The sequence below is a fragment of the Schistocerca americana genome, chromosome 8 (assembly GCF_021461395.2).
Source record: "Schistocerca americana isolate TAMUIC-IGC-003095 chromosome 8, iqSchAmer2.1, whole genome shotgun sequence".
Lineage (NCBI taxonomy): Eukaryota > Metazoa > Arthropoda > Insecta > Orthoptera > Acrididae > Schistocerca > Schistocerca americana.
The window spans coordinates 134,587,292-134,600,352 of NC_060126.1; the positions used below are offsets into that span (position 1 = coordinate 134,587,292).

General features: G+C 42.9%; 1 protein-coding gene and 1 non-coding gene across 2 annotated transcripts in view; one reads left to right on the forward strand and one right to left on the reverse strand.

Moving 5' to 3' along the window:
- LOC124544796 (protein still life, isoforms C/SIF type 2-like) overlaps positions 1–13,061 on the reverse strand; it is a 600,560-nt gene that overhangs the window by 391,157 nt on the left and 196,342 nt on the right. The window lies entirely within an intron of this gene.
- On the forward strand, positions 4,395–4,469 carry Trnal-caa. Its single transcript has one exon. It is a non-coding gene; the product is annotated as a tRNA-Leu (tRNA).

Sequence of the window (13,061 nt, forward strand, 5' to 3'; positions counted from 1 at the left end):
TGGGTGGTGCCGGCGCTGCCGTGCCGTGCTGTGCTGTGCTGCGCTGCTTCTGCTGCTGTTGCGGCGGCGGCGTCTGCGGCCGGACGCGGGGGCAGGCGACGCCGCGACAAAGCCGGCACATTGTGCGCGCCTCACAATGACGCCCCCGCTGTGTGTGTGTGTAGGGGGGGGGGGGAGGTGCAGGCGTGGGGGAGGGGGCCACCGCCCGACGCCACACCCGCACTGCGCCAGGCGCTCGCCGCTCTACCCTCACCAGCGGCTCTCCTCTGCCTAGACAGGCCGCCCAACTGTAGTCCGATTTGTAGTAGTCGGCAATTGACAGCTTGGGGGTAGACTGCTGGCGCCAACAGGGCCGTACCGAGGTCTACATCTACATATATACTCCGCTAGCCACCAAGCGGTGTGTGGCGGAGGGCACAATTCGTGCCAAAGTCATATTTCCCCCCCTCTGTTCCACTCGCGGATCGCGCGAGGGCAGAACGACTGTCTGAACGCCTAAAAATAAATAAATAAACTACTTAAACCTAACTAACCTAAGGACATCACACACATCCATGCCTGAGGCAGGATTCGAACCTGCGACCGTAGCGGTCCCGCGGTTCCAGACTGTAGCGCCTAGAACCGCTCGGCCACTATGGCCGGCTGAACGCCTCAGTACGAGCTCTTATTTCCCTTACCTTTGAATGATGATCATTACGCGATTTGAAAGTTGGTGGTAATAATATATGCTCTACATCCTCGGTGAAGATTGGATTTCGGAATTTAGTCAGCAGCCCCTTCTGTTTAGCGCGTCGTCTATCTGCAAGTGTGGCCCACTTCAAACTTTCTATGAGATTTGTAACGCTCTCGCGATTGCTAAATGTACCAGTCCCGAATCTTGCCGCTCTTCTTTGGACCTTCTCAATCTCTTGAATCAGACCCAACTGGTAAGGGTCCCATACAGACGAACAATACTCCAATACTGGACGAACTAATGTACTGTAAGCTATTTCCTTTGCTGAAGGACTGCATCGGTTCAGGATTCTACCAATAAACCGCAATATAGAGTTCGCCTTACCCGTTACTAGTGTAATCTGATCATTCCATTTGAGATCATTTCGAGTAGTCACGCCCAGATACTCGACGGATGTTACCGCTTTCAAAGACAGGTCATTTATTTTGTACTCGTACATTAATGGGGATTTTGGCCTTGTTATACGCAGTAGGTTACTCTTACTAATATTGAGAGATAACTGCCAGTCATTACACCACGCATTTACTTTCTGTAAATCCTCATTGATTTTTTATGTCGAGGCAAGATAGGCCGCTGGCAAGGGCACATGCACACAGGAGATGGAAACCCTGACCGAAAAAAAGTGTTAGAAAAACGGTTTGGGAATTCAGTAAGTGGAGGGTGTGATTTCTCTTTCGTAAAGAATAACCAATCTCAATTGTAGCCGGCCGCGGTGGCCGTGCGGTTCTAGCGCTGCAGTCTGGAACCGCGGGACTGCTACGGTCGCAGGTTCGAATCCCGCCTCGGGCATGGGTGTGTGTGATGTCCTTAAGTTAGTTAGGTTTAAGTAGTTCTAAGTTCTAGGGGACTTATAACCTAAGATGTTGAGTCCCATAGTGCTCAGAGCCATTTGAACCAGCCAATCACAATTGTAATTTTATTTCAATGCAAGATGCATTTCGAGCCCTGGAGGCTCATCTTCAGGCGCTTTGAAGTCTACATTGTAATATATCATTGCAGTCTTATCAGGAGCGGAATTAACCTAAATCTGAAAAAAGACTCGATGCAAACCAAAATTAACCTATCTTGGAATAGAAGCTTTATGTATATTGTCAAAGCACATGAAGATGGGCCCCTGGGGATCGATATGCATCGTTTAGTGAAATAAAATTATGACTGTGACTGAAGGCGGTTGTTCTTTGTTTTACGAAATGTGTTCTGTCTACGAGAAGCCGTCTTTCCCTCGTCCCGCGACCGCAGACGTACGCTATGCGCACAGTATAATTTCTATAGCGTCATCCAAGTAACTTAAAAAAAGAAAACTACAACAGATCAAGGGTCTTTAGCTAACATGATTGAATGTGGCGAAGTGCACTTCATTCACACAGCTGCCACTTCACACCTCGCTTATGCTCAACAATGGACTTCTCCCTGAGACTTCGCTATCGCATCGTTGCATCTCGAAGATTGCCAAGTAGATGCTAAAGCAAATGTGGTATTCTATATCTACATCACTACACTGGAATTCACAGTTCAGTGGCTGGCAGAAGGTTCACCGAACCACCTTCAGGCTATTCCTCTCCGTTTCGTTCTCGAATAGTGCGCTGGAAAAATCGATAGTTAAATCCTCCTGTCCGGGTTAGTTATTATTAGGTGATCATTTCTCCGTATGTTGGTGGGTTTCAACAAAATATTTTCGCATTAGGAAGAGAGACCTGGTGGTTGAAAGTTCGTCAAAAGATCTCGCCGCAACGAAAAACGCCTTTGCTTTAATAATTGCTACCCTAACTCGCGTATCGTGTCCGAGACACCCTCTCTCTTATTTCGCAATGTTACAAAACCAGCTGCCTGTCCTTGAACTTTTCCGATGATCTCCGTCAATCCTGTCTGCTAAGGATCCCATACAGCGCAGCAATACACCATAAGAGGACCGACAGGCGTAGCGTAGGCACTCTCTTTGGTAGGACTACGGCGTCTGGCAAGTGTTCTGCCAATAAAATGCAGTCTTTAGTTCACCTCCCGCCTCCCCACCCCCCAAGATTATCTATGTGATCCTTGCATTTTAAGTAGTTGATGATTGTAATCGCTAAGTATTTAGTTGAATTCACAGCCTTTAAATTTGTGTTATTTATTGTATAATCGAAATTTAGTTGATTCCTTTTACTATTTATGTGGATATGATCTCACACTTTTCATTAGTTACAGTCAATTGCTACTTTTCGTACCATACACATATCTTGTCTAAATTATTTCCGATTGGCAAATTCACCGAACGCTTACGATTTCTACAGACTTAGGACTGGAGAGAGACGTGACGGTACGAGACGCAAGCAAAAGAGGCGGAGGGCATATGTAATTTACATACCCGTCCCACCAGGACTTCCTGCGCTCCCAAGTTTCGGTTGATTCGACCTATAGGGGTGGCACAGGAAGAGCATCCGGCCAAGCCACCACCACTAACATTCCCAAATGCAGACTTAGCGCCGACCAAAGAGACTGAGAATACATAGAGGGGCTGTAGCATGTTTATTCAGCGCTCCCTGCGGTGACACGCCGCACCAGTAGCTGCCATGTTTCGGGAAGTTATTCTGCGGTTATTTTGAAAGTTCATAAATTTTTTCGTAATCGGGCCAGCTACTGATTACAGTAGAGATATACGTATAAATCTAGAAAAAAGATTGGAGATTGGTGTAAATATTCTTACATATTAAACAATGGTAAATCCAGGATGCAATATAACAATATTGTGAAAAGAAATTTGCTACTCATCATATAGCGGAGATGCAGAGTCGCAGATACACACAACAAAAAGACTGTCACAATATAAGCTTTCGGTCAACAAGGCCTTTGTCTAAAATAGATGACAGACGGACACACACACACACACACACACACACACACACACACACACACACACACACGCAAACGCAAACGCAACTTACACACACATGACTCATCTGTAGCATGTAGGATATGTGTGAGTCGCGTTTGTGTGTGTGTGTGTGTGTGTGTGTGTGTGTGTGTGTGTGTGTGTTGTAATAAAGCTTGTTTCATACAAGTTCTTCTACGCATGTGATACTCAGAGAATTTTGTGACGATCGAGTAGCTACCAAAGGCCTCCATCATACCTTTGTAATATTTCCGAAACGTCAGCAGCATACGATCGTAAGATTTTTTTGTGACTGAAAATGCAGACTTAATTGCTGGTTGGAAGGTATGTCGATTACGTCGTTTTTGTAGGATTCAGTTTTTGGCGGTTGCAACAGGCATCAGTCCAATAACTATTTTTTTGCTTTCTGGAAACTAAATGAAGCATGTGAAACTTCCTGGCAGATTAAAACTGTGTGCCCGACCGAGACTCGAATTCGGGACCTTTGCCTTTCGCGGGCAAGTGCTCTACCAACTGAGCTACCGAAGCACGACTCACGCCCGGTACTCACAGCTTTACTTCTGCCAGTACTTCGTCTCTTACCTTCCAAACTTTACAGAAGCTCTCTTGCGAACCTTGCAGAACTAGCACTCTTGAAAGAAAGGATATTGCGGAGACATGGCTTAGCCACAGCCTGGGGAATGTTTCCAGAGTGAGATTTTCACTCTGCAGCGGAGTGTGCGCTGATATGAAACTTCCTGGAAGGTAGGAGACGAGGTACTGGCAGAAGCTGTGAGTACCAGGAGTGAGTCTTGCTTCGATAGCTCAATTGGTAGAGCACTTGCCCGCAAAAGGCAAAGGTCCCGAGTTCGAGTCTCGGTCGGGCACTCAGTTTTAATCTGCCAGGAAGTATCATATCAGCGCACACTCCGCTGCAGAGTGAAAATCTCATTCTGGTAAATGAAGTATGTGTTCATATCAGAATGTATGGATTATAGGTGGAAAGGTCTGTAATTCTCTGTGAGCAGATAGGTCTTTGTTTTATATGCAAAGTATAAAGAACAAATTACACTGTGAATCATCCTGGTACAATTTTATATAGGGATAGCCGTGTTTCAATGTTTGGTTCGACAGCAGGTAGCACATATATTTTAAACTGTGATTTCCGATAATCGCGTAGATAAGATATACTGTGCAAAGTGTAAATTAATTTAATACTGAACCTTGTGAAGGGGTAGTGATAGGGGCTGAATTGACATATTGGACGCCTGCCTACCCCTGTATCTTCCCCACCTCCTTTTCACCATATGTTGATTATGGTGAGACTGACCTGTAGCAAAGCCTAATGTTTACGTTCACCGCTACTTTAACCGTACATTATATTTAATAAAGTTTTCGTCATAAAAACTATAACAGAAAGGTAAATTCAGGGAATATATATTTGATAATGGGCAAGTTTCCAAGGGTTTTGATGAAATTATTCATATATATCATAAATAAAGTACGCAAAATGTAAGGGTCTGGTCTACCAAATAACTTTGAAAACTTTGGCGCTATATGTAACTACATATAAGTAGCGTAATATGATTCATGATAAAGACAAGGTAGTATGTTCGCTGTCATTTGAATAAGCTAACGATCAATCAAAAAGTTCATTGTATAATCTATTGCCTGCGTGGCTTATATCGTAATATACCTGCCGCGTGGTGTGGTGTCTCCCTGCTCAGTGCAACACAGCTTTTGCTTTGAATGTGATATGAATGATGCAAAAATCGAAATTAAAGCTGTCATTCTGTAGAACGTTCGTGTCTGCAATGACTGTTATTCTTCAAAAGCTGCAGCAAAAAGTGTACTAAAATACACGAAGACGGATCCTAAACTGCATTTTACAGGTCGTATCTTTTACTTGCAAATGATTTCCACCCGAGGTTACAATATTGAAAGGAAAGTTACTTACATTGCCAAGAGCCGGTATATATAATGTGTTAGTGTGCTATACTCAGAGGTAATATCGTTAATAAACGCTAACAGTTGGATTTCGTAATGTCCTTGCGGAGCGTCACATGCCACGCCCCTTCTTTTGTTCAGTTTGTTCACTCAGGTCGTGATGTTGCTTCTCTATGGTATTCTATATTTTTGGTGCCGACGCCGTGACGTCATCCACATGAATACCAAAAGGAATCCGGCAAATTATCGGTTACACGATAAATCGTACAAATCTGTAGGCTTTGAATTCAACTAGATACCAATAACTTCATTGGAACGATCACATAGATAGCGTCGTCGCGAAAGTGAACCAAAAACTGCAGTTTGTTGGCAGAACATTAGAAGATGCAACCGGCCTACTAAAGAGACTGCACACACTACACTTGTTCGCCCTCTGCCAGAGTATTGCTGCACGGTGTGGGAATCTCATCAGACAGGATTCCCGGAGGACATCGAGGAAGTTTAACCCTTTCATGCCCTCTGGCCACAATCATGTACATTACTTTCTACAGTGTCTTAGCTGCAACAGAAGTGAAAACCTGAGGTACACGTTTTGTGGATGTTCAGTCTTTTCGTTATGCACAAGTACTACCAACTGTTGGGCATCACTATGAAAATATCAGCAAGTCAATGTAGCTCTGCACAGCAGTTCGTGACCATCGGAAAATATGTATGTGGTTGGTTCAGGATATTCCACTGTGTAATTGAGTGATATGTTGTTATTTTGCATGGAAAATTATTCAATGGTCATTTTACTATTTATTACAATAGAAAATATTTCATAATTAATTATTTTAGTCCATAAAATGAAGCCAAGTGTACAAAGTATATTTTGAAAATCGGTACATATTTTTGGATAAATCTTGCATCTAAAATCATTAAAAAATCATCTAAGGGCATTACCATATAAAGAAAAATTTTCTTTCCTCCAGAAAAAATATCTAGTCTGAAAAGGTTAAAGAAGGGCACCTCATTTCCAATTATATTGAAATAGGGAAGAGAGTATCACGGATGGGATACGTGCGTCGGGATGGCAATGATAGAAACTACGGCGTTTTTCGTTGCTGCCGGAAAACGAAATTTCAGCCTCCGAAAGGGAAAATATTTTGTTAATACCAACTAAATGATCATTATAATAAAATAGGAGAAAACAGAGCTCGCGCGCAAAGGTTTTGGGCTTTGTTTTTTTCAATTGCTATTCGAGAGTGGAGCGATAGAGAAATAGGTTGAAGGTGGTTCGATTTACCCTCTACCAAGCTTTTCATTTTAAACTGGAGAGTGGTCATGTACATGTAGATACGAGATATAGCCCGGAAAAAGAAGAAGAAAATAAGAGCTTAAATGGGAGCATGCTACCGAAATCTCCTTGCAAGTTAAAGGGAGGATGTTAAGACGTCGTGCGAATGTCCAACGGGGTGTCTTTCCTTGACAAAGCCATAGCTCAACCCGGGCAGGACATAGCCACACGTGCTGCTTCTTGGGATTTCAGATTTTGCCTTAAACTCTATACTTTGCTAACGTGGCACCAAATGACTTCTTCCTCTAATGCCAGCAGTGACGTAGGATCGTTCATAGGCTATTTGACAGTACGGTTTTAGTAACGTCGAGGAAGCTGTTGTAAATGATTATAAGGTACCTGATCTCAAGTTTGAAAGCGGTAGTAAATAAAGAAGTATTAAATAACATCTCATGGAGGTTTGTCTAGGACGTTTCTTTGAAGTTAATACCTTATGTCTGTTACGAGTTTAATAGTGAGAAAATAAAAAAAAAAGCCTTTCTGCAAACTTAATGCACAGCGAACAAAAAGCGGTTCTCAATTACGGAAAGATCCGTTGTCGAACGTGGTTTTTGGTAATCAATAATAAAAAACTATTCCAATGCGTTCAATAGTTTTTCGACATGTTACGCGACGATAGTAAAACTGTATACACGTTTCAATTTATTTCAAAGTAACAGTGCGGTTTTCCTTGTAAGTCTGTTTTGCCAAGATCGTAAACAATTCTCATGTTTTGAATTACTCCTATGAAACAGTATTAAATTACAATTATTAATCACGATTTTTTATTTTCTACTTAATTTCTAATGTAATTCTACACGTAGATGTTCGATTTCAGTACACCGCACCTTCGCTGACGATGAATATATTTTCATTTTCAAATTGTGTACACACATTTACACCTCGTGTATTTAGTTTTGACGTTGCAGGATGTGACTTTTTGTGGTTGTGGAAACGAAAGACGATCGCGTCCCGCAACAAAAAAATAGTATACGCTATGTGGAAACACTGTGCTGCTATTGGTAAGTATTTCTGAATATCCTACAATTGTAATAATCTTATCTGCATAACAGTGTTTGTGTGAGATGGTTTTGAGCTGTCCTGATTAGATGCATTCCAGTTTCTTTTAGTTGCGTACTGAACCGACTGTATCCAAGTGCAACGTGCTTTCTAGGAAAATGACAATTCAATTACAATTAAATGAAAACCCTTAGTCGCTTACAGCAGACGTGGACATAAGTCAATGGGGACAGATGAAAATGTGTACCCCGACCGGGACTCGAACCCGGGATCTCCTGCTTACATGGCAAACGCTCTATTCCTTTTTTTTTTTTTTTTTTTTTTTGCATTTTGTTCGTTGTTGATCGATGTGTTTGGTCGTTGCGGACGACACAATGACATCCGTTCAAGTCCGTTTGTTGATACTTCCACTCAGTTTTTTTATTACAGAGGCCAACCGGCGCTCTGACCGAACACGCTGAGCTACCGTGCCGGCGAGCCACCGAGGACACAGAGGATAGCGCGACTGCAGCGATTTATCTCTGGCACGCCTTCCGCGAAACCCACATTCTCAACTTATTGTCCCGCACTACAGTCGTAGTGCTCCCCGCCCATTACACGCGTTATTCTCGACGGGTTTCCGATTCCCGTAAGAGTTCGGGCACTGTTTGTGCATCTGCACAGAAGAAGAAGATGGTCAAGTGGCCGGTTAGCCTCAACTATATGTATACTAAGATACCATCTTAGTATATAAAGGACCATTGGTTATGTGATTTGTATGAAATAATATTTTGTAAGGTTCATTTTGTACCTGATCTTAGGCACTGCAGTCTTCACGTGAGCTACACTGCTAAGGTTGGTTGGTTTAAGGATCAAAGGGACCAAACTGCAGATACACTGCTAAGGAGTATTTTCTTTTTACGGTGTATCGTGGTTCTGCGTAGGTAGTGGTTTTTGACGACACTGTCATAACTGTTTCAATTTACTCCTCACAGATGTATGTATTCGTTATTACGTAACAGCAGTCTCCACTTGAGCTTATACAATACTACATTCAGTATTTACCACAAATATTTCATTTAAATTCGTAATGTGTATCGTGGTCTGCATTACAGCTGTAGAGCTCTCGGTTCGATAGCTTTCAGAGAAATATTTCTTTTATTAACACGTTGCTGATTACAACAGTTGTAATTCGAAATATTTCTTCGATTTGTAGTAAATTTTCTTAATCAAAACTGTCTATCTTATGTACGTTTTCAAAAATGGAGTCATAGTCACCATGTTGTTCAAGTCATTCGGCACATGTTCACTACGTCGCTGGTCAAAGCCGACGGCTACTATACTAATTTCCTCTCCATCACGCGAAAGTTTTATTCTGGACGAGCATATTAAAATACCCTCACGTAGAAGACGAAATCGAATGAATCTTTTTGAAAGACCGCGTGTGTATGCGTCACCCCCGCCAAAGTGCTTCTGACACATACGCTGCATTTCTTGGTGAATACATAGCTTTTAAACTTCCGAGAAATATTAGAACGCTGCTGAAATCTTGGGTGCTAGACGTAGCGTAGACGTGTTCGGAGGCTGACTCAAGGGCTGAGACGCCCTGACGGCTGTGTCCAGCCGAATCAGTCGCGGGTTCCGGCCGTAATTTGGCGAAACGCTCCGGTGATGACGTCAGCCGCAGCTACCGTGACGTCACAAGGGCTAATTGCAGGGACCTTGCTCTGTGCTAACTACCGGGGCATCGGGGGCTTGGTCATTAGCTGTGCCAGTTCCCCCCGTTTGATTGTGGGCCGAGCAGCTAGGAACCGCAGCTTAGCTTGCTTTCGCAAGACGGTTTCGTCGACGGAGGGAGCGCCAAGTGAAAGTCAGCGTGTGCGAGCATGTTGAACCAGTTGTCGGGAGAGCGCTCGGGCAGTTTGTTGGATGGGTCACTGATTTGGCGGAGGGGACCAAACGGCGAGGTCATAGGTCTCATCGGATTAGGGGAGGATGGGGAAGGAAGTCGGCTATGCCCTTTCAAAGGAACCATCCCGGCATCTGCCTGATGCGATTTGGGGAAATCACGGAAAACCTAAATCAGAATGGCCGGATGGCCGGACGCGAGTTTGAACCGTCGTCGCCGTGCGGGGTAGCCGCGCGGTGTATGGCGTCTTGTCACGGTTCGCGCAGCCGGCCGCTGTGGTAGAGCGGTTCTAGGCGCTTCATTCCGGAACGACGCGGCTGCAACTATCGCAGGTTCGAATCCTGCCTCGGGCATGGATGTGTGTGATGTCCTTAGGTTAGTTAGGTTTAAGTAGTTCTAAGTCTAGGGGACTTATGACCTCAGATGTTAAGTGCCATAGCGCTTAGAGCCATTTGAACCATTATTTGAAGGGTTCGGCTTCCCCCGTCGGAGGTACGAGTCCTCCCTCGGGCACGGATGTGTGTTGTCCCTAGTGTAAGTTAGTGGTGTGCAAGTCTAGAGACCGATGACCTCAGCAGTTTGGTCCCGTAAGAACTTATCACAAAATAGAAATGAACCGTCGTCCTCACGAATGTCTTGGGCAGCGACGTGGGTTATGGCAGCAGGGACGCGTGCACTAAATGTCGTTTTTGTGGTGTTGACGCAGTTTTGGGAGAGGAGGACAACTGAGAAAGAGAAGAAGAAAAGGGGAGGAAGGAGGCCGATGGAGAAGAAATAGTGGCAAGAAGGAGACAGGAAAGTATAGGAAGAAACTAAGTTGCAACTGAGTACACGGTTTGCCTCGTGTTTTGCAACGCTGCCATAACCCCTACCTCTCCTTGGCACGGAGATACATGTGTTTGGTTTTGAACTAGCAGATGGAGCCACTCCTGTTGTGCCAAGTAAGTCAATGCGTTTATTTTTTTGTTTATTACGGATTTATGTGGATCGGCAATCGAATAATGAAAATAGAATCCCATTATTATGGAAAGCAAATCTGCTTTTGGATGTTGGTTTTCCATGTTTTGAATTTTATCAGACGAAAAAGAATTATTGAAATGTATACTTTATACCTTTTACATCATTGTAACTATTAACTGACAATGAGGATAAAACAAGACATAGAAACATGTTGACAGCGTGGGTGAGTGTGGGAGGGAGTGGGGGTTGGGGGGATTGGTGGCAGTGGGCGAGGGGAGAGAAAGGAAATAGTAGTATTTGACATGAATGCCAGTGTGCTCACCGCAGATGAATCACTAGCTGAAGACTTGTAGCAGCCGGGTTATTACTCAGTCTGATGACTTACAATATAAAATGTTCTCTCTGTCTCTCTCTCTCATTCTCTTTGTGTGTGTCGACACGTCTAACTCATTGTTTGTTGATTGCTCACTTTACAAAGAGGACATCCCTCAAGCATCCATTGATATAGTCGTTGCAAAAGAGACGAAAGGGAAAATGAGAAGCATTGCAATGAATTAGTACAGAAAGAAGAAGACTACTTCGATTGTGCGATACATGATGAACATTACACACCACTAAATGTAAAGTAACCCACATCTGTAATACAGACCTCGTTTGCATGGGCTATTAAAAAACATAGCATTGGTTACAAAGTGCAATTCCTTAGATGTGATAAACCAATGGGAAAGAGAAAAAAAAGTCCTCTCATCATAGGACGTGGATTCCAGCACCAGTTTTCTTTTTGTAAGAATAGGAATTAAAATGTGAAAACCAGAGGATAGCTAAAGTATTCGTAGCGGATTATCAAAAGAAAAAGTTCCTTAAAATTTTTTTCCTATTTTTAGCAGTGTCTTAGGAAACAGCTGTGCTACATTTATTAAATTCATTCGCAATTGCAGAGCCCTTCTGACATTAGTTGCAAGAGGTATGAAGATAGTACTTATTTGTGACACATGAAAATCTGAGCCGGGACGGAACTCGAAGCCGGATTTCCGACTTGTTGAGAGCGGTCGCCTTAACCCCTTGAGAAGCGTGGATCGGATAGCCAAATGGCTACAGCAACCGCTCGCAACAAGCGAGAAATCCGGTTTCGAGGCTCGACCTAGCACAAAGTTTCATGTGTCATCAGTACGTAATATCTTCACATCTAATACAGTTAATGTGAGCAAGATTTCACAATTGCGAATAAATTGTATATTTTTAAAATTAGTTAAGAATTTGTAAAGAACCTTTTTGTTAGTAAGATGAGACAAGAGTTTAGAAAGAGAAAAGTATGCTCATTTACTCACAAAAACATAGTTTTATACTGAAAACATCATTACTTTTAATAGAACTCTGACATACCAGAGACGTTAGAGACCACTGAAAATATAAACTATTACCACAGATTGTTCTTTCTGATACCGGAAAAACTTATATTTTGTCATTGACGGTGGTGTGAAAGAAACTGGACGTCGAGTGGTTGAATACAAAGACTACTACTAATGAGGATTTTTTTCTAACAATGGAAGTCAAATAAGACCTGACTGTGAAAATCCGAAATAGATAAGAAATACGGATACTGCAAATTTGCATAAAGAATACCCGAATCGGTGAGCTGAAGGATCTTAGAAATGTTTGAAACGAATCACGTTTCTTAGTGATTTTAAGGTAACGCTGAACAAAAATATATTGGAAACGTGGGGGAGAAACGAAGCCAAAAATGCAGTATTGAAAGTTCATGCCCATTCGTGTCGTTTACCAATTGTAACATTGATTTGTTAACATTGCCCTCAGGAACAAAAAACTGAACGGTGACAATTTCGGAATTAGTTTTGGAAATGTTGTTCCAAGTTTTCGTGAGAGACTAGAACATGACTATTTTTATAATCTCAACGAAAGGACTTTCGGTAGATATAAAAATGTTCAAATGTGTGTGAATTCCTAACGGACCAAACTGCTGAGGTCATCGGTCCTAAGAACAACACACACACACACACACACACACACACACACACACACACACACACACATGCCTGAGCGAGGAGTCGAACCTCCGGTGGGAGGGACCGTGCAGTCCGTGACATGGCGGCTCTAACCACGTTGCCACTTCGCGCGGCGCGGTAGATATAGAGAATGAGGGATCCAAATAACAAGAATAAACTGGAAGTTCACGATTACAGGCAAAAACGAAAAACGAAATAAAACATATTGAATAAAGAGTAAAAGGATATGGACTAGTTGTTACGCAACGGCTAACAGGGTCAATAACATGGAGATTTTAATTGCTGGGTAACTCACTTTATTTACAGACTAGTTCATGCTTTGCTGA